The following is a 22,171-nucleotide window of genomic DNA, read 5'->3' on the forward strand; positions in this document are numbered from 1 at the left end:
TTTACAAAGAAAATGTATTGTTCCCTTATTATGAATATCAAATAAAAGAACACGTATGTATTTCATATATGAGAAAGAATTTTCATTCAAGAAAATTATGTTAGGGGTTAGCTCTGGCTGGTTGTACCCTAAGCAGCTGAATTAACCGAGAACTCAGGGAAATAGAAATTTCACTCAGAAAATAGTTTACTCTAAACCCTAAACTAGAATAGAAAAAACATCCAGCAGAAAAAGCTAACACTGAGACATTTCTAATCACATAGTGATCACTTTGGGCTGTGAATTAAATGAAGCTCTACAAGAAGGACAAAAATGGAACTCTCCACACCCGGATAATTGCATATTCCTAGTGTAGCAGTAAACTTTTGAGACTACTGTTTTTAAAAAGATTACACATAAAAATAACTAAATAGTATGTGTAATTTGAGCCTTACAGTTTCTTGATAAAATATTATTTAAATGAAAAACAAAGTGCGATAAAGAATATTTTTCAATCCGTTTAGAATCCTAAAAAAGAAAAACTACCTCCACTTCTTCATCAATATCCTTAAACTGGAATTACTAATCTAAGATTAGGTCACACAGTGATGTAATCTTAAATGCAAAAACCAGATACTCAAGATCATTACTAAGCACATAAATATCCTCCAAAGCTTAAAGATGGATTTAAGGCTCTAAATCATAACCACCTCCTAAAGAATTATCAAACTAAAATAGATATAATATTCAAAATACAATGCGGAGATTTTGAAACTGTTATCTGGATTCCTTGTTTTATAAAATAGATATATTCCTAACAGTTGCATATAAATTAAATACCCATTTATATGCTCAGTGGAGTCACCTGTACATGTCCATCATGGAATCTACCACGCCCAACTGTAATGAAATGAGTTCCTTTATGTGGCCTTTTGCCTTGGTTCCTTGGAAAAACAGCTTGAGAGGTTTTTTCCCCTAAGCCCTAAGGACTTACTTTGTCCTAGTTCTCTGGAGAAGCAGCTTGGGCCAGGGAGGCTCCCAAGTTGTTTTCTATCCCTGAGCATTTGTTACTTTTGTCCCAGATGATTGACATTTCCGGGGTAAGAGGAAAACAACTTGATGGTTTGATAATTTTGTCCAGCCCTGAGCTGCAGTCTACCCTGTGATTGGTCTATTTTATGCATCTTTCAGGAATTGCTCGATTTGCTATGCAGTGGTACACATAAAACCACCTAATAGGATTGAGTGACTTACAGGGACTGGTCAGTCTGTGGTCCTGCTGGGAGAGTCATGCCTTAAAACTGACAAGGAGTTTGCTTAAATAAGCAGTCAACCCACAGGGGTTTTTAGAGGCAAGAAGAGAGAAGAAACAAGAAAGAGAGGAAGTGAGGAACCTCCTAAAGGAGCCATAATATGAGTCAAGGGCTATAACCCCGAAGGCAGTGGCAGACCCAGAAGGAGTCCTGCAGCAGAGTCGGCAGTGACGGCAGAAAGCTGCTGCTAGGAAAGCAGCTGAGATACCTGAGCAAGCTGCTACATTGGCTATGAGCTGCGCCAGTTAGCAGCAGAGAGGCCAAAGACAGTGTGGGGGCTGAGCTGCCCTGCCTTTGGAAGTAGCAGATGCCTGGCTGTACTGAGAGCTGTAACCCTAAGGCCAAGAGGAGGCCTGTCCTGAGGCGGCTGAGAGGGGGTCTGTCCTGAGGGGGCCAAGAGGGAGCATGCACAGCCAAGAGAAGGGCCTGTCTGTTTGCATAGCCGACAGAAGGGCCTATCTGCTTCTACAGCCAAGAGAAGGGAAGCTGAGGGAGCTATACCGCACTGAAGAAGGGAGGGATGTGCTTTCCTATTTGAGAGAGCCTTCTAAATCTTGCCTACGTGCTTCCTGACCCCGGTCCTGAGTCGTAGCCTATTACTTCCCTAATAAACCACATAACTGTGAGTTTTATGTGGCCATTGCAATGGATTATCAAACTCAGCAGAGAAGCAGATGGCTGGGGTCAGAAATGGTACACCCTCTCCTCACTTATAAACATGGTTAGGTTCCAAAAACCAGTTCATTATACAAAATCAGTGTTACGCGAAAATGGTCATAAATGGTCATAAAATGGAAGATGACTACATCATTACATAACTGCCAAATTACAACATTATGTAACTGCCAAACCACTGAGAATCATGACCCAGCCAAGCTGGCACATAACCTTAACCATCAAAGCCAGCAGTACTCTCACCTTACACCTCAGTGTTCATTACTGTCAGATGTACATTATAAATGCACAAAATAGTCAGATATTAGGTTTTTTTACTATTGTCGTAAATGTGAAATGTTGAATAACAAGATAGTCAATAAGGCAGGAGAAGGTGTACAGAAGTTGCAGAGCGGAGGTCTGTCTGACCTCCATCTCATAGGAAACACCTTTGTGCTGATCCTGATTCTTAATCCTCAGGAATTTAAACAAATTCTTACACCTCAACACACCAACCAACTTCCTCTTTCAGCTCAACTGCCTTACCCACCAAGAGCAGTGCTGGGCTATTCTTTGCAAAGAAAGAACAATGGCGAGAACAGGTATAACCCACTGAACCAAACGGAGCCTTGGGGCTCATTAAGTGGCATCAAAAACAGTAATAGAAACTGTCCACACCAAATAAGACGGCTCAGTCTAGGATTCTGACCAGAGAACACAGAGAGCAAATACCCTGTAATCCAGCTTTTTAAAAGAAATTCCTCCATTAAATCATTTTGTAATGTGAATGGCCACCTCTGATTTTGTTCAGTAAGTTCTGGGCCCTTTATATTGGGAATCTGTAATACTTTTATGTTGAGAGGCAACCGAATTGAGTGGTTAAAAGACTGCCTATGTTTGAATTCCTACTCTACTTCTTTTTTGTGTTTCACCTATAACATTCAGATAACAACAGTCTCTCCCACAGAGATACATAATGATTAAATTTTAAAATACATGTAAAAAGCTTAATGAAGTGACTGACACTCAGTAATTACTCAATGAATGTCAGCTATAATTATATTGTTAAAGAAAATACACAATTTCTTTTTGTCTTCCTTTTATGGGACCAAGAGGAAAGAAAGCAGTAATAAGATTCAGATATCACATACTTCCAACAATAATTTGAAATGGTTTGAAAAAGGAGCACAGAAAAGTTACAACAGGCCTATGATCAGCAAATAAAACAGCAAGTTCAGTTTCCTATAAGAGAAAATGCTTCAATATTCTTTCGTCCTCCAAAAAGCATGTCAAATACACAATGGAGTCTTAACTTCATAATTTCTTGTAACTTCAGTCTAGGCCACAGGATAATATTATAAAATATTTGAAAATCCACGTGGTTTTCTGGGGTTATCAAGGTGGGTTCTGTCCTACTCTTCCAAAGCCCAAAGGCAGAGGAGAACCAGCGCTGCTATCAGTATTAAGGAGAGTTTATTGTATAGTTATTAAGATTCTGTGCCTTTATATGGGCAAAGGACACTTCACCAAAGGAGGCATTCAGGTGGCTAACAGACACATGAGGAAATGCTCGCCATCACTAGCCATTAGAGAAATGCAAATCAAAACTACAACAAGATACCATCTCACCCCAACTTTACTGGCATGAATCAAAAAAACAGAAAATAGAATGTTGGAGAGGCTGCGGGGAGCTTGGAACTGTTACGCACTGCTAGTGGTAACGTAAAATGGTACAACCGTTTTGGAAAACGATATGGTACCTCCTTAAGACGCTAGAAACAGAAATACCATACGATCCAGCAAACCCACTCCTAGGAATATATCCTAGAGAAATAAGAGCCGTTACACGAATAGACATATGCACACCTGTGTCCACTGCAGCATTGTTCACAATAGCAAAAAGATGAAAATAACCCAAGTGCTCACGAACAGATGCATGGATAAACTATGGTACATACACACAATGGAATACTACACAACTATAAAGGACAATGATGAATCTGCGAAGCATCTCACAACATGGATGAATCTGCAGGGCATTATGCTGAGTGAAATAAGTCAATCACAAAAGGACAAATACTGTATGAGACCACCATTATAAAACTCATGAAAAAATTTACACATAGAAAGAAACAATCTTTGATGGTTACTAGGGACGGGAGCGGTGGGGAGGGAAAAACATTAACTGGACAATAGATAGGTGGTAACTTTGGTGAAGGTTAAGACAGTACACAATACTGGGGAAGTCGGCACAATTTTGACCAAGGCAAAGTCATGGGAGCTTCACAGACACATCCAAACTCCCTGAGGGACCGAATTATTGGGCTGAGGGCTGAGGACCATGGTCTCAGGGGACATCTGGACATCTAGCTCAAGTGGCATAACACAGTTTATAATGTTTTATATCCTACTTTGGTAAGTAGTGTCTGGACTCTTAACAGATTGTGAGTGGCCATCTAAGATACTCCACTGGTCCCACCCCATCTGGAGCAAGGGAGAATGAAGAAAACCAAAGACACAGGGAAAGTTTAGTCCAAAGGACTAATAGACCACAACTACCATAGCCTCCACCAGACTGAGTCCAGCACAAACAGAGGGAACCGGGCTACCACCACCAACTGCTCTGACAGGGATCACAATAGAGGGGATTGGACAGAGCTTGAGAAAAATGTAGGACAAAATTCTAACTCACAAAAAACGACCAGACTTACTGGCCTGACAAAGACTGGAGAAACCCCAAAAGAATACGGCCTCCAGACACCCTTTTAACTCAGTACTGAAGTCACTCCTGAGACTCACACTTCAGCCAAAGATGAGACAGGCCGATAAAACAAAACGAGACTAAATGGCCACACCAGCCCAGGAGAAAGGACGAGAAGGCAGGAGGGGATAGGAAAGCTGGTGACGGGGAACCTAGTTGCTCAAGAAGAGGAGAGTGTTGACAGGTTGTGCGGATGGCAACTAATGTCACAAAACAATATGTGTGTGTGTATTAATTGTTTAATGAGAAACTAATTTGCTCTGTAAATCTTCATCTAAATTACAATAAAAAAAAGTTTTTTTTTTTTTAAAGAAAAAGAATCTATGCCTTTATTTTTCATAAGTGTCAGAGGAATTAAAAGGTCTCTCTCCTCCAAATAGTATCTTAGAAATGTTATAACTGCTCCTATTTGCTTGGATTAGTTCACTAGGCAAACCTGGCAAGATCCATGAGAAACTCAGTCCTGTAATGAGAACAAGAATAGTGAAAAACGGAGACCAGAAGTAGAAAACAAAATTTTAGTACAACTCTATCAACTTACATGAGTCTCTGAGAAAACCATTGCTCATCTTTAAAAAGGCAAGGAACAATCAAAGATCTAAATGTTGAAGCTAAAACTATAAAGTTCTTGGAAGAAAACACAGGGACAAAATTATGGGACCTAATTTTTTTTTTCAGAAATAGATTATCAAACACATCTAAAAATGCACAAGCAGCAGAAGACAAATTAGATAACTGAGACCTTATAAAAATTAAATACCTGTGCTCATAAAAAGGCATTATCAAAACAGCAAAAAGACACCCTACAGATTGGGAAAAAATCTTTGGGAACGACATATCCAATAAGAGTCTAATCTCTAAAATATATAGACAACTTCAGGAACTCAACAACAAAAAGACTAACAACCCAATTAAAAAATGGGCAAAGGATATGAAAGACACTTCAAGAAAAAGGATATTTAAGTGGCCAACAAACACATGAAAAGATGTTCACGATCATTAGCCATGAGAGAAATGCAAATCAAAAGTACAGTGAGGTATCATCTCACTCCTGCTAAAATGGCCGATTTTAAAAAAACAAAAACAGAAAACAACAAATGCTGGCAAGATGCGGGAAGACTGGAGCCCTGATCCACTGCTGGTGGGATTGTAAAATGGTACAACCACTATGGAAAAGAGTATCGTGCTTCCTCAAAAAACTAGAAATAGAACTATCTTATGATCCACCAATCCCACTTCTAGATATACACCCTAGAGATTGAAGAGAAGAGACACGAACAGACATATGCACACCTATGTTCATAGCAGCATTATTCACAATAGCAAAAAGATGAAAACAATCTAAGTGCTCATCAACAGATGAATGATAAACAAAATGTGGTACATACATACAACGGAATACTATGTAGCCATAAAGAATGATAAGTCTTCAAAACATAACATGGATGAATCTGGAGGACATTATGCTGAATGAAATAATTACAAAAGGAAAAATACTGTATAATCTCACATTTATAAAAAGACAAGAACATATACAGAGACCAACATTCATTGGTGATTACCAGGAATGGGTGGGTACGGGGAATCACTCTCTAGATAGTAGACACTTGGTATTTTTGGTGATGAGAAATGCAACACCGAATGTGGATAAAGTGTGCACAGCCTGACCTAGGTAAATGATGTCACTAAGATGTACACAAGATAAAAGGACCTTCTGATAATTGCTATGGCATATATAATTTTGTAACAGCAACCATAACCAAAAAAATATAAGTCCAGGTATATATGCATGTATGCATGCATATGTGTGTACAGGTACATATAAGTGTGTGTATATACAACCAAAAAAACCCCAAACCCACTGCCATCGAGTCAATTTCGACTCATAGCGACCCTACAGGACACAGGAGAACTGCCCCATTGGGTTTCCAAGGCTGTAATCTTTACATAAGCAGACTGGCACATCTTTCTCCTGCAGAGCGGCTGATGGGTTTGAACTGCTGACCTTTCGGTTAGCAACCAAGTGCTTAATTGCAGCACCACCAGGGCTCCTTCTATAATTATAGTGGGAGTTAATTCATTCTTTAGATGACTGATACCTTCCTTCTAGCTTTATACTCTCTTTACTGTGAAAACTGGAAGTTATTAACCAGTCGTTTTTCTCTGTTGATTTATCAATCCCAACATAATGGACAGTTCTTCCACCATTCTACTGTGCCATAAAAGGAGAGGGTGGTGGAAGAAGAGAGGGGTCATTCATTATGTTGGGATCAATAAATTAACAGAGAAAAACGACCAGTTTTCACAGTAGAAAGAGTATAAAGGTGGAAAGAAGACATTAGTCACCTAAACAGGGTAAGGCCACTTTAATGAGAAGAAAGAGGGCTAAGGAAACAAGAGTACAAACTTATACACCATACAATTTTGCTCTATTTACCTTCAACTGGGAAACCCTGGTGGCAGAGCGGTTAAGGGTTCGGCTGCTAACCAAAAGTCTGGCAGTTTGAATCCATCAGGCACTCTGTGGAAACCCTATGGGGCAGTTCTACTCTGTCCTATAGGGTCGCTATGAGTCGGAACCAACTCGACAGCAGTGGGTTTGGTTTTTTTTGACCTTCAACTGGGCCCCAATTTAAAAAAGCTAAAGAGGAAGGTATTTCTATCTTGAAATTGCAACAAACATAGGCTGATCTGCTTTAAAAATTTTGTTTGTTTGTTTTAAGTTGACTTCCTACAAAGTCAAACCATTCCCAAGAATTTTTATCACTTTGTAGTGATAAAACTTTGTAGGTAAAAACCTTTGTAAGTTTTGACATGCTAGGAAAATAAAAAAGTTACCATCACTGCTTAAAGGGTTAAAATCAAATCTTCAAACAAAGCAGTTAAACTCCAATGCCTGTCTTGTTAGCAGAGTGTCATGGGCGATAGCTTTAGAGAGAAGAGAACACTGTAAACTACCTGGTTATTAAAAGGAAAGAAAACTTCTATAAGGGAAGAACACTGTAGCTGATAATACTGTCAGGGTGACCAAGCATTCAAACATGGAACTATCAGAAGACCCACAAGGACAGAGAGGGACAGAAAGTAGTAAGATGGCAGCCTCCAGGTTCTTTAACAAGCATAAATATAATGCATTATGTATCTTTCAAGGGCTACCCAATGTTAAAGTTCTTTATGTGGTTCAAAAGGCCCTCAATGATCTGGCCCTTATTCATGCCTCCATCCTCACCACATTCAATACTATCTCCTACATTTGGGCCTTTGAACATGTAATTCTCTGTGCCAAAAACCCTTCCCTTAAATTCCTCTTTGCCTTGGTAATTTCCAACCCAATTTGTCCTTCACCTGTCAGCTTAGACATTCCTTAACCTAGAAAGCTTTCTTTGACCATACAAGATGGAGCTAGATAACCTTTCTTATCTGCTCAAACAGTTCCCAGGACTTAATTTGCTGTAATTTAAGTACCTATTTGATTTTCCATAGTCCCTATTAGAAAATAAACTTCATGAGGGCAGGGACTGTGTCTTGTTCACTCCTAAAGCTCCAAAACTTAACCTAAATGATTAACAGGTTGAAATTTCTTCAAAAAGCAAGACACTGCAATTTCTTTCAATTTGCTATTAAATTGCTCTCAGATGGTTGTTCAGTCTGCCTTAAGAGCCATCTTGCAGATTTTCAGTTGTTTTTAATAATCTCAACTATCAAAAAGACAAACGAAACATCCATTTAAAAGCATTAATTCTTATAAAAGTGTTTTGTAAGAAGTATTATCCCCTAAAGGGAGCCCTGGTGGCACAGTGGTTAAAGCACCTGGCTGCTAACCTAAAGGTCAGCAGTTCGAATCTACCAGCCCACTCCGTGGGAGAAAGATGTGGCAGTCTGCTTCTGCAAAGATATACAGCCTTGGAAACCCTACAGGGCAGTTCTACTCTGTCCTATAGGGTCACTACGAGTCGAAATCGACTCGACAGTAGTGGGTTTGGTTTGGGTTATCATCCCCTAAATATGTATGTATATGGGGATTCAAAATCCTGAGAGACTATATGATAATATGGAAATATTTGTAATACATGGTTAAGTGAAAAAAGTCTCAGGTAAATTTCTAGTAGAATTGATGAAATAAATATTTTAGGAGTATAAACATTTTGAGGTTTTTGTTACACAGTGATATATTACCTATATTTCCAGCTCCCCATCAAGGTTGAATCAATTTACATTCTCACCAATTCCATATGAGTGTACTCATTTCTTACATTCTGAGTATTAATATTTCTAATCTTTGTCAATTGAAAGATTTAAAATAATGGTACCTCAATGCTCCCATTTATTTAATTAGTAGAGAAGGTAAAAAAATTTCAGGTTTACTAGCCATTCGCATTTTTCCTTTATTTAATTGACTGTTTATGATCTTATCTCATTTTCTACTGTGGTGTTTTAGCAATAAAATTTTTTTAACAGCTTTATTGAGATATAATTCACATACCATACCCAATTAAAGTGTCCAACTCAGTGGGTTTTAGTGTATTCACAGAGTTGCACAACCATCACCGCACTCGCATATCCATTAGCAGGCACCCCACTTCCACTCCCCACACACCCCGACAACCCTAGGCAATCACTAATATATTTTCTGTCTCTGTAAAACTGGCCTATTCTGGATATTTCATATAAATGAAACTGCAAGAAGAGCTCTCAAATATATAGGATTTGAAACTTCTTTCAAATACTCCTAATATTTTTTGCAGCTTTCATTTATTGGGGGGGAGGAATTAATATTTTTATACAGCCAAACTTACTTTCTTGAAGGCTTTTGTCTTTGGTGTCATGCTTAGAAGACTTTCCTGTTCCCAAGTTAACATAAATTTTCAAATATATTTTTCATTAGTATATTTATAGCTTTGATTTTAATATCCAAATCATAACTCTACCTAAAATTTATTTTGTAGACATGTATGTGTCCCACCTTGTTATTCACCAAACACTGCACCAGTTGTCCTTCATTATTTATCAAGTAGCCATCCTTTTCCTACTGATTTGAAATAGAACCTTTATCATACACTAAACTCTTACATACATTTGGGTCTCTTCTTTCATTTTTAAAAATTCTGTTCCTTTCACTTGTCTGTTCTGGGACCAATACCACACTTTTTAATCTATGTCTTTCTCTAATACATTTTAAAATCAGATAGAAGAAGTCCTCCTCATTGCTCTTATTTTTTGAAATTTTCTTGGCCAGTGTCACATGTTTGTTCTTTCAGATAAACTTTATAACAGACTGAAACTGCATTTAAATGAATAAATTAATTTAGAAAGAGTTTATCATTTTGCAAGGTTGGTATCTGCCTTATACTTAATCAAACCAAAGTATTAATAAGCTGAAAAAGGCATACATAAATAAGATTATAAAATACATTCACCTTTGCCCATACTCAACAAGCTGAATTTCCCAAGAAAGATCAGAAACATTCCAAATCAACAGCAGAACAGTACACAGTCAAAAACCTGAGAGAGGAAGACCAAGGATGAAAGTAAAAGGAAAAATAACCCAGTTCCACTCACAGTCCATCTGATCTAACTTTCCATCTAAAAAACTGACTTACTACTTAACTTTGAAATACTAAATTTCTCTCACAAAGTGATATGTATTTGTTTACCCAGAAAGAAGAAAAACTTACTGTCATGCCACAAAAATGTATCCTTGTTTAAGAGAAATCTCACTAAATCTGGAATAAATTATGACAGAAAAATCATGAACATTTTTTCAGTGGTGAACCATCTGGAATGATTTTTTAGTTATATGCTTAATTTGAGGGCAGAGGGGGTGACTATATTGCTTTTCCTTCTTTTAAGCATTTGGTTATTCTTCCAGAGACTCATGATCAAAATAACTGACCTCTAAATTATGCTGATCATAAAAAATCTGTCACATCAGCGGTTTCCCTGTGATTAAGACTGGTAAAGGCTGACTAGTACTAGTGCAGGCGTGCAAAAAGGCAGCACTGCTTAACGTTCCAGTAGGTCTTTCACTTGTGTTTCCAGAATCAGGTCTGTCATAGGAACTTTCAAGAGGACAGATTAGCTCTTAACTCAGCACAGGCTCACCTCTTTCTAATATTGCTGATCACCAAAAACTCCTTTTTTCTTCTTTTTCAAGTTATACTTTTGCAGCCTATGCAGTTAAAACAAAAAGGGACAGGAAAAAATATACATAAAATTAAGCATTTAGAAGTATCAAGTATTTCTTGGTACTATGGTGGTTTGGGATCAATTTATTACTTTCACAACTCCCCACTGCATGATATAAAACAAGGAATATAAAACATCTAATAAAGACGACTTTTGATAAATATAATCCCCACTCCTGCATTACCTACTCCAGGAATAATAAACCAATTACTGGGGAGAGAGGTATGTGTGACTTTCCTTAGGAAAAAGTAAATCTTAAAATTTCTAGCACCCACACAATAGAACACAGTTGATATATTCTGTGTTCTAATACTTACTGTCATTATTTTGATATGTCATACTGGCCCAACCACTTTACATATGACTTATTCACTACCTGTAAAAGTCTAAACACTATCACCTATGCTACTTCTCTCAAAAGGGTTTTAAGAAGCTTAGAATTTCTGAGCTGGAAGACATCTTTGTGATAATAACTCATTTTAACTTTTCCATTTTAAAACTAGAGATATCAAATAAATCCCAATAAAGTACTTGAAAGGAATTAGGTAAATATGAAAGATCAAAATTTGAAATAAATATAAATAACAATTATTACTGAGAAATAAGTTGTACAGAAGTTTTAGAGAAGACAGAAGTCAGTGAAGGCTGCAGTGGTGGGATGACTGTTTCAACTGGAAGAATTTGGTTTAAAGGGAAGGGACAGTAATGGCATGTTTAGTTCCTTCTCTGAAATTTACTAACAAAAAGAAAAACAATATTATAGGAAACTCCATCTATTATGAAACTAGGAAACAGCTACAATCCCATACCACAGATAATAACGTATGTCCAATACCATGAAGTAAGGACGAATGTAAAGCAGAGTCCCCTCAATTTCACTAATCTCAAGCACTGCCTGGTTTGGTATCAGGGTAAAGTTGCCCCCATAGAATGAATTGGTGAATATTCCCTGCTTTTTGATTTTACCTCACTCCTGATACAAGTAATTTATCTCTTCTTTTTTTCCAGATCAGTCTGGCTAAAGATTTGTCAATTTTATTGATCTTCTCAAAGAACCAGTTTTTAGTTTCATTGATTTTCTTTACTGTTATTCTGTTTTCTATTTTACTGATTTCGATTTTGTTCTTTATTATTTCCTTCCTTCTGCTTGCTTTAAGTTTATTTTACTCTCATTTTACTAGTTTCTTAAAGTGAGGTCATTGATTTGAGACTTCTCATTTTCTAATACAGGTGTTTACAAGCTATAAATTTTCCCCAAGTACTGCTTTAGTGGCAAACCACCAACTCTGATATGCTGTGTTTTCACTGTCATTCAGTTCAAAATATTTTCTAATTTCCCCTCTGATTTCTTCTACATCCCAAGGGTTACTTAGAAGTGATTTATTTAGTTTTCAAATATTTGGATATTTTCCAGATCTCTTTCAGTAAACAATCTCTAATTTAATTCCACTGTAGTCAGAGAACATCGTTTGTATGACTTGAATTCCTTTAAATTTATTGAGACTTGTTTTATGGCCACGAATATGGTCTATTTTAATAAATGTTCTAGGTGTACTTAAAAAGAATGTACATTCTGCTGTTGTTGGTGGACTGGTCTATATCCAATTAGGTCAAGTTGGTTGAAAGTGTTTTTCAACTTTACTTTCACTGATTCTCTGTCTACTTTATAGATTACTGAAAGTATTGGAAATTCTAGCTATAACTGCAGATTTGTCTATTTTTCTTGCAGTTCTATCAGTTTTTGCTTGATATATTTAGATACTCAGTTATTAAGGACATAAAGCTTGGGCAATGTTATGTCCTTTGGATAACTGACCACTTTAGCATTATGAAATGTCAACCCTAGAAAAATTATTTGCTTTGAAATCTACTCTGACACTAATATTTTGACTAGTGTTAGCATGGTATATTTTTTTCTACCATATTACCTTTAACCTATTTGTGTCTTTAAAAAGATGTTTCTTACAGGTATCACATAGTTGGAACTTGCTTTTTTATCCAAAATGAAAATCTCTTCCTTTTAAATGGAAGTGTTCAGATCAGAATGATCCAATGTGATGATTAAATACAGTTAGATTTAAGTCTATCATCTGGTTATCTGTTTTTTACTTGTCCCATCTGTTATTTCTTCTTTTTTTCTGCGTTCTTTTTGGATTACTTTTGATTATTGCATTTTATTTCCTTTTGTTGTTTTATTAACTCTAACTCTTTGTTTTGTTATTTTAGTGGCTGCTTTACGGTTTAGAGCATATATCTTTAATTTACCAAAGTCCACCCTCAAATTATATCATTGCACACATAGAATAAAAATCTTAGAATAGTATACTTCCATTTCTCCCGTCCTGGACTGTATGCTATTCTTGTCATATAATTTATTTACAGCAATGTTATGAACACTGTAATATATGATTAAAATTTTTTTAAACAGCCAATTATCCTGTAGGGAGATTTAAATAAGCAGAAAATAGTATTATATTTGTATTTTATATAGATCCATATTTCCATTTTATATCATTTTCTTCCCCTTGAAGGACTTCCTTTAACATTTCTTCCAATGCAGGTGAAGTGATGATGAATTCTTTCAGCTTTTGTATGTCTGAAAACATCTTTGTTTCGCTTTCATTTTTGAAAGATTTTTTGCTGTTGATAAAATTCTTGGTTCAAAGTTTTCTTTTTTCAATACTTTAAAGATGTTGTTCTACTGTCTTTTAACTTCCATTGTTTCCAACAAGAAATTGGCCGTCATCCTTATCTGTTTCTCTGTACCCAACATGTCTTTTATTTCTGTCTGCTTTTTACGATTTGATCATTGATTTTGAGCAATTTAATTATGATTTGCCTCAGTGTCATATTCCTCATGTTTCTTGTCCTTGGTGTCTGTTAAGCTTCTTTGATTTGTTAGTTCTTGGCAAATGTGGAAATTTTCTGGTTATTATTTCTTCAAGTATTTCTTTAATCTTCCTTTGGAGATGCTAATTCCATGCATACTGAAGTTGTCCCATAGCTCACTAATGCTCTTTTCTTGTTGGTTATTTTTTCTGTGTCTCATTTTGGATATTTTCTATTGCTGTATCTTTGCCCCGGTGATGCAGCAATTAAGAGGTCAGCGGCTAACCAAAAGGTCAGCAGTTCAAATCAACCAGGTGCTCCCTGAAAACCCTATGGGGCAGTTCTACTCTGCCCTGTAGGGTTGCTATGAGTCGGAATCAACTTGGCAGCAACAGGTTTGGTTTTTAGTTTTTTACATCTTCATAATATTTTCTTATGCAATGTTTAATCTGCCATTAATCTTATCCAGTGTATTTTTCATCTCAGATGTCATACTTTTCACTTTTTTTTTTTTTAATTTTATGTACCTACTTAACTTTTTGAACATAAAGCTGGTATTCTTTGACTGGATACCAGACATTGCGAATTTTATCTTGTTGAGTGCTAGATACATTAGCAGTTGTTGTTGTTAGCTGCTGCTGAGTCAATTCTGACTCATAAGCTTTGTAATGGGATGCAGCTCAGTTACTTGGAAACAGTATGATCCCTTTGGGTCTTGTTTTAATGATTTGTTACACGGGTTTGGAGAAATGTTCAGTCTGGGGTAAATTATTCCCCACTACTGAGATAAAAGTGGAGCCCTGGTGGCCTAGCAGTTAAGTGCTATGGCTGCTAACCAAAAGGTCAGAAGTTCAAATCAACCAAGTGCTCCTTGAAAACCCTATGGGGCAGTTCTACTCTGTCCTACAGGGTCACTATGAGTCGGAATCAACTCAACGGCAATGGGTTTACTAAGGTAAGATCTTCCTGAGTACTCTACCCAACGTCCTATAGTTAAAAGTTTTTTCAGTCTGGCCGGTGGAAAGAGGCACTATTCCTGGCCCTGTGTGAATGCCAGGCACTATTCCCTTTAATCTTTTTGGATGGTTCTTTTGGAGTCCTGATGGCGCAGTGGTTAAGAGCTATGGCTGCTAACCAAAAGGTCGGCAGTTCAAATCCACCAGCCACTCCTTGGAAACCCTATGAGACAGCTCCACTCTGTCCTATAGGGTCACTATGAGTCAGAATCAACTCAGTGGCAATGGGTTCCCTGATCTTAGGTAGTTTTCTCATGTGCAAGAACTGATAAGTACTTTGAATATTTGAGGGGCCCCCTTTGCAGAACTCTGGGATTTTGTCTCTGCATCTCTCTCCTCTCGGGTATTCTAGCTGTGAATTCTAACTGCCTTGAACTCCCCAAAGAAGCCCTGACGGCACAGTGGTTAGTATTCAGCTGCTAATCGAAAGGTCAGCAGTTCGAACCCACCAGCCACTCCACAGGAGAAAGATGTGGCAGTCTGCTTCTGTGAAGATTTATAGCCTTGGCGTCTGGGGTCTTAAAAGCTAGTAAGCAGCCATCTAAGATGCATCAGTTGGTCTCAATCCACCTGGAGCAAAGGAGAACAAAGAATGCCAAAGACACAAGGAAAATATTAGCCCAAGAAACAAAAAGGGCTACATAAATCAGAGTCTCCATCAGCCTGAGACCGGAAGAACTAAATGGTGCCCGGCTGTCGCCAACGACTGCCCTGACAGGGAACACAACAGAGAGTCCCTGAGGGAGCAGGATAAAAAAAAATTCTAGTTAAAAGACCAGACTTAATGGTCTGACTGAGACTAGAGGAACCCCAGAGGACATGGCCCCCAGACTCTGTTAACCTAGAACTAAAACCATTCCCGAAGCCAACTCTTCAAACAAAGATTAGACTGGACTATAAGATAGAAAATGATACTTGTGAAGAATGCACTACTTGGTTCAAGTAGATGCATGAGACTGAATGGGCAGCTCCTGTCCGGAGGCGAGATGAGAAGGCAGAAAGGGACAGGAGCTGGCTGAACGGACACAGGAAATCATGGGTGGAAAAGAGGAGTGTGCTGACATATTACAGGGATAGCAACTGGGGTCACATACCAATGTGTGTATAAATTATTGTATGAGAAACTAACTTGCGCTATAAACTTTCACTGAAAGCACAATAAAAATAAATAAATAAAAGATTTACAGCCTTGGAAACCTTGTGGGACAGTTCTACTCTTTCCTATAGGGTCGCTATGAGTTGGAATCAACTCAATAGCAACGGGCTTTCGTTTTTGGGTTTTGGTCTCTCCAGACTCTCAGCTCCATCTCAACTCAGGAAATCTACCAGTTCCACATGAGTTCCCCTTCTTGGTGAACTAAAAATTCTCTCAAAGTAGTAAGCTCAAGCAATCATGAGGTTTATCTCATTTGTTTCCCATCTCTCAGGAATAACTGCCTTTTGCTGGCTGGTGTTCAGTGTCTTGAAAAGCACTGTTTCACATATTTTTCCGGGTTGTTTTGTGTTTTGCTATTTCAGGTGGGAAAGTAAATCTGGTCCCTGTTAACATCTTGGCCAGAAGCAGGAGTCTTCTCTGGGCTCTTGAGATATTAAAATAGAGCAGAAGTTGCAAATGCTTACAGGAAGCACACTGATTAAAAAAACACATAAAGTGGTGAGTATATAAGAGAATCACAAAGAAATAAGCCCTCTCCCATTTTTATTGAAACAATGCCCCTCTTTGTTAAACTTTAATTTCCCTATTTTTGAAAGAAATATGTGGACGATAAATAATTCCCTTTACTTATAAACACTATATAAGCAATACCAGGTCTAACACAATTTTAAGTAGCAAACAATATGCAACTTCAGAGTCAAAAAGGGCATGATGGGGACTGGAGTGAAATGGAAAGTTTGTGCCACATACAAAAGAAGCCAACCCTGCTCCACTCCAACCAAGTGCTATCACACTAGAATAGGTATAAGGGAAGGCAGATCACCACATCTGAGGAACTGGAAATCCATCTATGTATTGAAAATCTCCAAATTTTTAAATGTTGGCAAACTTTTTAACCTAATTTTTTAACAATATACAGGTCAACACAATGCAGAGCAAACAAAATACGTCTATGGGCCAAATAAGACTATGTTTGCCAGTTTGCAACCTCTGATAAAGTAAACAAGATTATTAACAAGGTTGATCCAACAGACATAAAGGTGTCATTCAAAATTTATCCCTTGCAAACAGAGTATATGTCTTCTATTTAAACATTCTGGGCCACCTTAATAAGATTTATAAAGCCACAAAAGAAATTCATAATTTCATAAAACAGAAACTGAACTAATCACACTGACTGATCTGATCACAATATAACAAAATTAAAAATAAGAGATGTAAACAAAAAAGCCCCAATCATTTAGGAATTTTTTTAATTCTCTCCTAAACAATTACTGGGTTGAAGACAAAACCAAAACTACATACTAACCATATTGTATATAATGACAACAAAACATTTTACATCAAAATCAATGAAATACAGCAAAGCTAACCTCAGAGGAAAATTTGTACTCTTGAAAACTTTATAATAAATAATAAACAAAAGAATATAAAGAACTCATAAAGTTAGATTTACTTTGTTTTGCTTTTCTAAAAAAAAGTAGAAAGAGAAATTAATGAAGGTTAAGGCAGATTATCAATAAAAAATAGAACTGATAAACTCAAGAAATGGTTTAGGGAAGCAGATAATAAAAAATAAATGTTACAAAAAAATAAATTGTAACAAAATAAAGAGGAGAAAGCATCAACTCACAAAATTAAGGGTGAAGAAGATGAAAAATCCACAATTCTTTGCATGACCTTATATAGTGCAAATTTGAAAGCCTAAGTGAACTGTATACTTTTTGGTAAAACAAATGATCAAAGATTGTGAATCAAAAAAATCGTGAGTGAGTTATATAAAGACTTCAAGAACAAAAAATTTCAAGACCAAATTATGCCAGAGCATGAAGAAAGAATCTGGGAGGCTTTCTTTCTTTCTTTTTTTCACTGTGTAAAGCCAATATAACATTATTAGCAAAATCTAAGACAGAACAATTGCTATTATATTATTATAACTTATGAATATTAATGCAAAATCCTAAGTATTAAATAAAATCCAGCTGTGTTTTTAAAAACTATGCCAAATGGAATTTCTTACAGTACTGTAATGATGTTTAAATATTAGGAAATCCACTAATTTAATTTACTATAATAGGTCAACGGAGAAAAACAACATGATCGTCTCAGATGATTAAAAAGACATTTGACAAAATTAAACAACCATTCCTGATTTAAAACCCTATTTATTTAAAAATAAAATAGGAAGAGTTACTTCCTTAAGATGATACACGCACGCACACACACACAAATATATACAGAGAGAAAAAGAAAGATAGTACTAATATTAAGTTAAACTAGGATATTCTCTTTATCCTTCTTCTATTGAACAAAATTTAGCAATATCTTCTAAAATTTTAAGTGTATATCCTCTCTGACACCAATTATTATGACCTTTTTTGGTATGTATGCTACAGATGCAGCAAACAAGACACCAAGAGTATACAGGGAAGCACAAAAATAAATACCTAAAAAATTCATCAGGGCTCTATACTTTCTGCACAGTTCTTCTGTAAACCTAAAACTACTCTAAAAAATAAAGTATATTTAAAAAGAAAAAACTCATCAGAGGACTATTAATCAAATTAAAGCACGGCCATTAAATAATTACCCCACAACCATTTAAAAGAGTAAGATGGATCTATATGTACCGACAAAGGATGATTATCTCGTTCAGTGAAAACAAAGCCAAGTGCAAAAGACTGAATATGATCTGATTCCATTCATGTAAGAAAAATGTGTGTCAGCCTAGAACAAAATGTCCGAAAGCATAAACATTAAGCTGTCACTCTTAGAATTTATTTTAAATGTCTGTATTGTATTATTTTTCAATTAATATAAAATTATTAAAATTTTGAAAGAAAAAATAAAGCTTCACAATTTTTTTTTTAAAAGACAGAACGGAGAGTATGGCATTGCAACTTAAAGTTACAACACATAAAAAACTTGAAGTGGTCACCAAAGCACCCAGGTAACATGAAATAATTTTTGTTAGCGAGCAGAAGGCAGGCAGGAAGGAGCACATTAGAGGGCCCTGGCAAAGTTCACTTAACAGGCAATGTAAAGATACGGAGAATTTTTGTGGACTAAAGTAAAAATAATAACATTAAGCAGTGGTGTCACTAAGGTTGGTGTCACACAGTACAGTAACTCATGGTGTCACCCCCTGTGCTAATTACAACACTGTAGCTAAAGCACCAGAAAATTTGACAAAATCAGTGACTATAAGAACACCGACCGCAACAAGAACAACAGCGTGTCCTTACAGTGCCTGCAGACGAAATCACGTGATTCAAAGCATCACTGTAATTGGGTAATAACGACAGCTCTGACTGGAGCACATCAGAAGGTTCAAAAAGTAAATTAGCATAGAGTTTTAGCCTTGTAGATATATTGACACATGTAAGCTGGGTTTACATAAAATGTTTTTGTTGTTATAACTAACTACAGGGATATTTTTATAAAAAATAATAAATTTCTGCTGAAACCACTGTACAAAAATTTTATAGACAGTCATTTTGGTGTCACTCCCTCTGACAGTGTCACCCAGTGTGGTCCGCCCTCCCCCCGCCCCGTACCCTTTAGTGATGCCAAAGACAGTAGGATCTCATGAAGACTACTGTTAGTACCATTCAGTAATAACAGATTGGGCAAGGAACAGGTTCTCTACTCACTGCTACGATGAGGCTGTCTACAGTGAGGTGGTTACTGAGATCAGTTTGAGATGTGACACAAAAATTGGTTAACAATAACTGGGATACAAATGTTATCACAGCACTCAGCTACTAAAAACACTTTAATGGCTATCCATCGCAATTTTGAATTGTTTACTTGCTCTAGAATGGCAGAATAAGGAAAAGAGTTATAACTAGTCAGTGGGAAACTGTGCCTGGCCTTGTACTGCTATATTAAAAAAAGGGAGGTGGGGTACTGAAAAATCACTGTGCTTTATTATTATCTGTTTTCATATATTAAAGAAGAATTCTGAGACTCTCACAGCAGTGGTCTTTAAACGAAGGTTTACATCAGAATCACCTAGAAAGCCTTTTCAAAACGTCTATGTTGTTACGTGCCACGGAGTCGATTTCAACTCATAGCGACCCCATGAGACAGAGTAGAACTGCTCCCATAGGATTTTCCTGGCCGTGATCTTTACAGAAGGAGATTGCCAGGTCTTTCTCCCATGGAGCAGCTAGGTAGGTTCAAACCACCAACCTTTCACTTAGCAGCCCGGTTCTTCTTAAACTTTTGCACCTCTGCCTGGGCCCTATTCTTTCCAAAAGTTCTGATTCAATACATCTGGGGCAGAGTCCAGTCAAAGGTACTATGGAAAAAGCTCCCCACGTGATTCTCACGTGCATCTCTGGCTAAGAACTGCCTATCTGACCACATGGATGGCTTCTCAAATGATAAATTAAACATTAAAATAAACAAAAAGAAACTAAAATGTTCTTAATATAGAGTGTCAAGGCCTTGACCTAAGTCATCTGCTAACCTTCCTTCCTAGAATCAAATTCTACCTTAGTGACATTGTCATATTTTTACTTCAATGACTGCTACCAGCATCTGTGGCTAGAATACAACTGCTGGATTCAAATCAAAAGAGATGCCATTGTTTACATCTGCTGGAATCATAGTAAAGCAGTACTAGTAATACATTAGTGCTGGAGTCATAGGGAAGATTACACAGTACTTGCACAATAGCTGATTGATGAGCAAGAAATTTCCCCTACAATAGTGTTCTACAACTTCGAGTGGTGGTTTGAATTAAACAGTTTGTATTTTGTACAAAACTTCTGAAGATGCACTTCTGTTGTCATAGCTAGCTTTTTGCCATACTTAAAAGATTACACTTCTTTTAAATAAATACTATAAAAGGAAGATTATTTCTTAATATCTTAACATGTTGGCTCCTTTTCAAGAAACTCAGAAACATACTAAACTGGTTTTGCTAAGAATTCTTTTTATAACCAAATGTTTAGAAATAAGTTTCTCTGGTATATATACATTTTGACACTATTATATAAAGAACTTCTCTGGAAAGTAACAGAAGTCTCGAATATCAGACAATTTTTACATACAAGTTATCCTCCAGCTCATTTTTAGCTTTAAAAAATGAGGTGTCAGTGGTTATGTCTTTTTCAACCTTTTATGAAACAATTCAAACACCTATAAACACAGAGAACTGTATAATGTATTCCCATGTACCGTCATCTAGTTTCAACAATTATCAATACTTTGCCATTCTTGTTCTGTACAGTTCTGCCCCTTTTTTTGTTAATGTATGTTAAAGCAAACCCTAGATGCCATATTATTTTCTTGATCTTTAACTCATAAGGGATTTTTTAACAGAATCTCATTATCGCATATAACAATATTAACAATAATTCTTTACAAATATCTCATACTCATTTCTTGTTCAACTTTCCCAGATTGTCTCAAAGATGTCTTTTTTAAGGTTTAAACACAGAAGAAAACATTCTCTGACGGTTACAAGGGTGGGGAGGGAGGGAGAGGGGAATTCACTAACTAGATAGTAGACAAGAATCATCTTGGGTGAAGGGAAGGACAACACACAATACTGAGGAAATCAGCACAACTGGGCTAAACCGAAAGCTAAGATGTTTCCTGAACACAATCGAACACTTCGAGGGACAGAGTAGCTGGGGCTGGGGTCTGGGGACCACGGTTTCAGGGGACATCTAGGGCAACTGGCATGACAAAGTTTACTAAGAAAATGTTCTGCATTCCACTTTAGTGAGTGGCATCTGGAGTCTTAAAAGCTTGCAAGCGGCCACCTAAGATGCATCAATTGGTCCCAACCCACTTGGAGCAAAGGAGAATGAAGAACACCAAGGACATAAGGAAAATATTAGCCCAAGAGACAAAAGGGCCATGTAAACCACAGACTCCATCCGCCTGACACCAGAAGAACTAGATGTGGTGTCCAGCTACCACCAATGACCGCCCTGACAGGGAACAGAGTCCCTGATGGAACAGGAGAAAAGTGTGGAACAGAACTCAAATTCACATAAAAAGAGCAGACTTAATGGTCTGACTGAGACTGGAGGAAGCCCCGAAGCCATGGCACCCGGACGCTCTGTTAACCCAGAACTAAAACCATTCCCAAAATATACTCTTCAGACAATGATTAGACCAGACTGTAAAACATAAAATAATACTCGTAAAGCATGTGCTTCTTAGTTCAAGCAGATGCACAAGACCAAATGGGCGGCTCCTGTCCGGAGGCAGAATAAGAAGGCAGGAAGGGACAGGAACTGGTTGGATGGACACAGCA

General features: G+C 37.0%; 1 protein-coding gene across 4 annotated transcripts in view; it reads right to left on the reverse strand.

The window, feature by feature from the left end:
- The window catches only part of ACAP2 (ArfGAP with coiled-coil, ankyrin repeat and PH domains 2), a 154,414-nt gene that overhangs the window by 113,278 nt on the left and 18,965 nt on the right, over positions 1-22,171 (reverse strand). The window contains exons 1-2 of one of the 4 annotated variants that reach the window (XM_023728730.1): positions 15,188-15,245; positions 10,810-10,876 (exon numbers count right to left, since the gene is read on the reverse strand). The exons of the other annotated variants lie outside the window; for them this stretch is intronic. The gene's annotated coding sequence lies outside the window, so the exon portion shown is untranslated. Of the gene's footprint in view, positions 1-10,809; positions 10,877-15,187; positions 15,246-22,171 lie in introns of those variants that run through there. 4 annotated transcript variants of the gene reach the window in all.

The sequence above is a fragment of the Trichechus manatus genome, unplaced genomic scaffold (assembly GCF_000243295.1).
Source record: "Trichechus manatus latirostris isolate Lorelei unplaced genomic scaffold, TriManLat1.0 scaffold00026, whole genome shotgun sequence".
In the NCBI taxonomy this organism is placed as follows: Eukaryota; Metazoa; Chordata; class Mammalia; order Sirenia; family Trichechidae; genus Trichechus; species Trichechus manatus.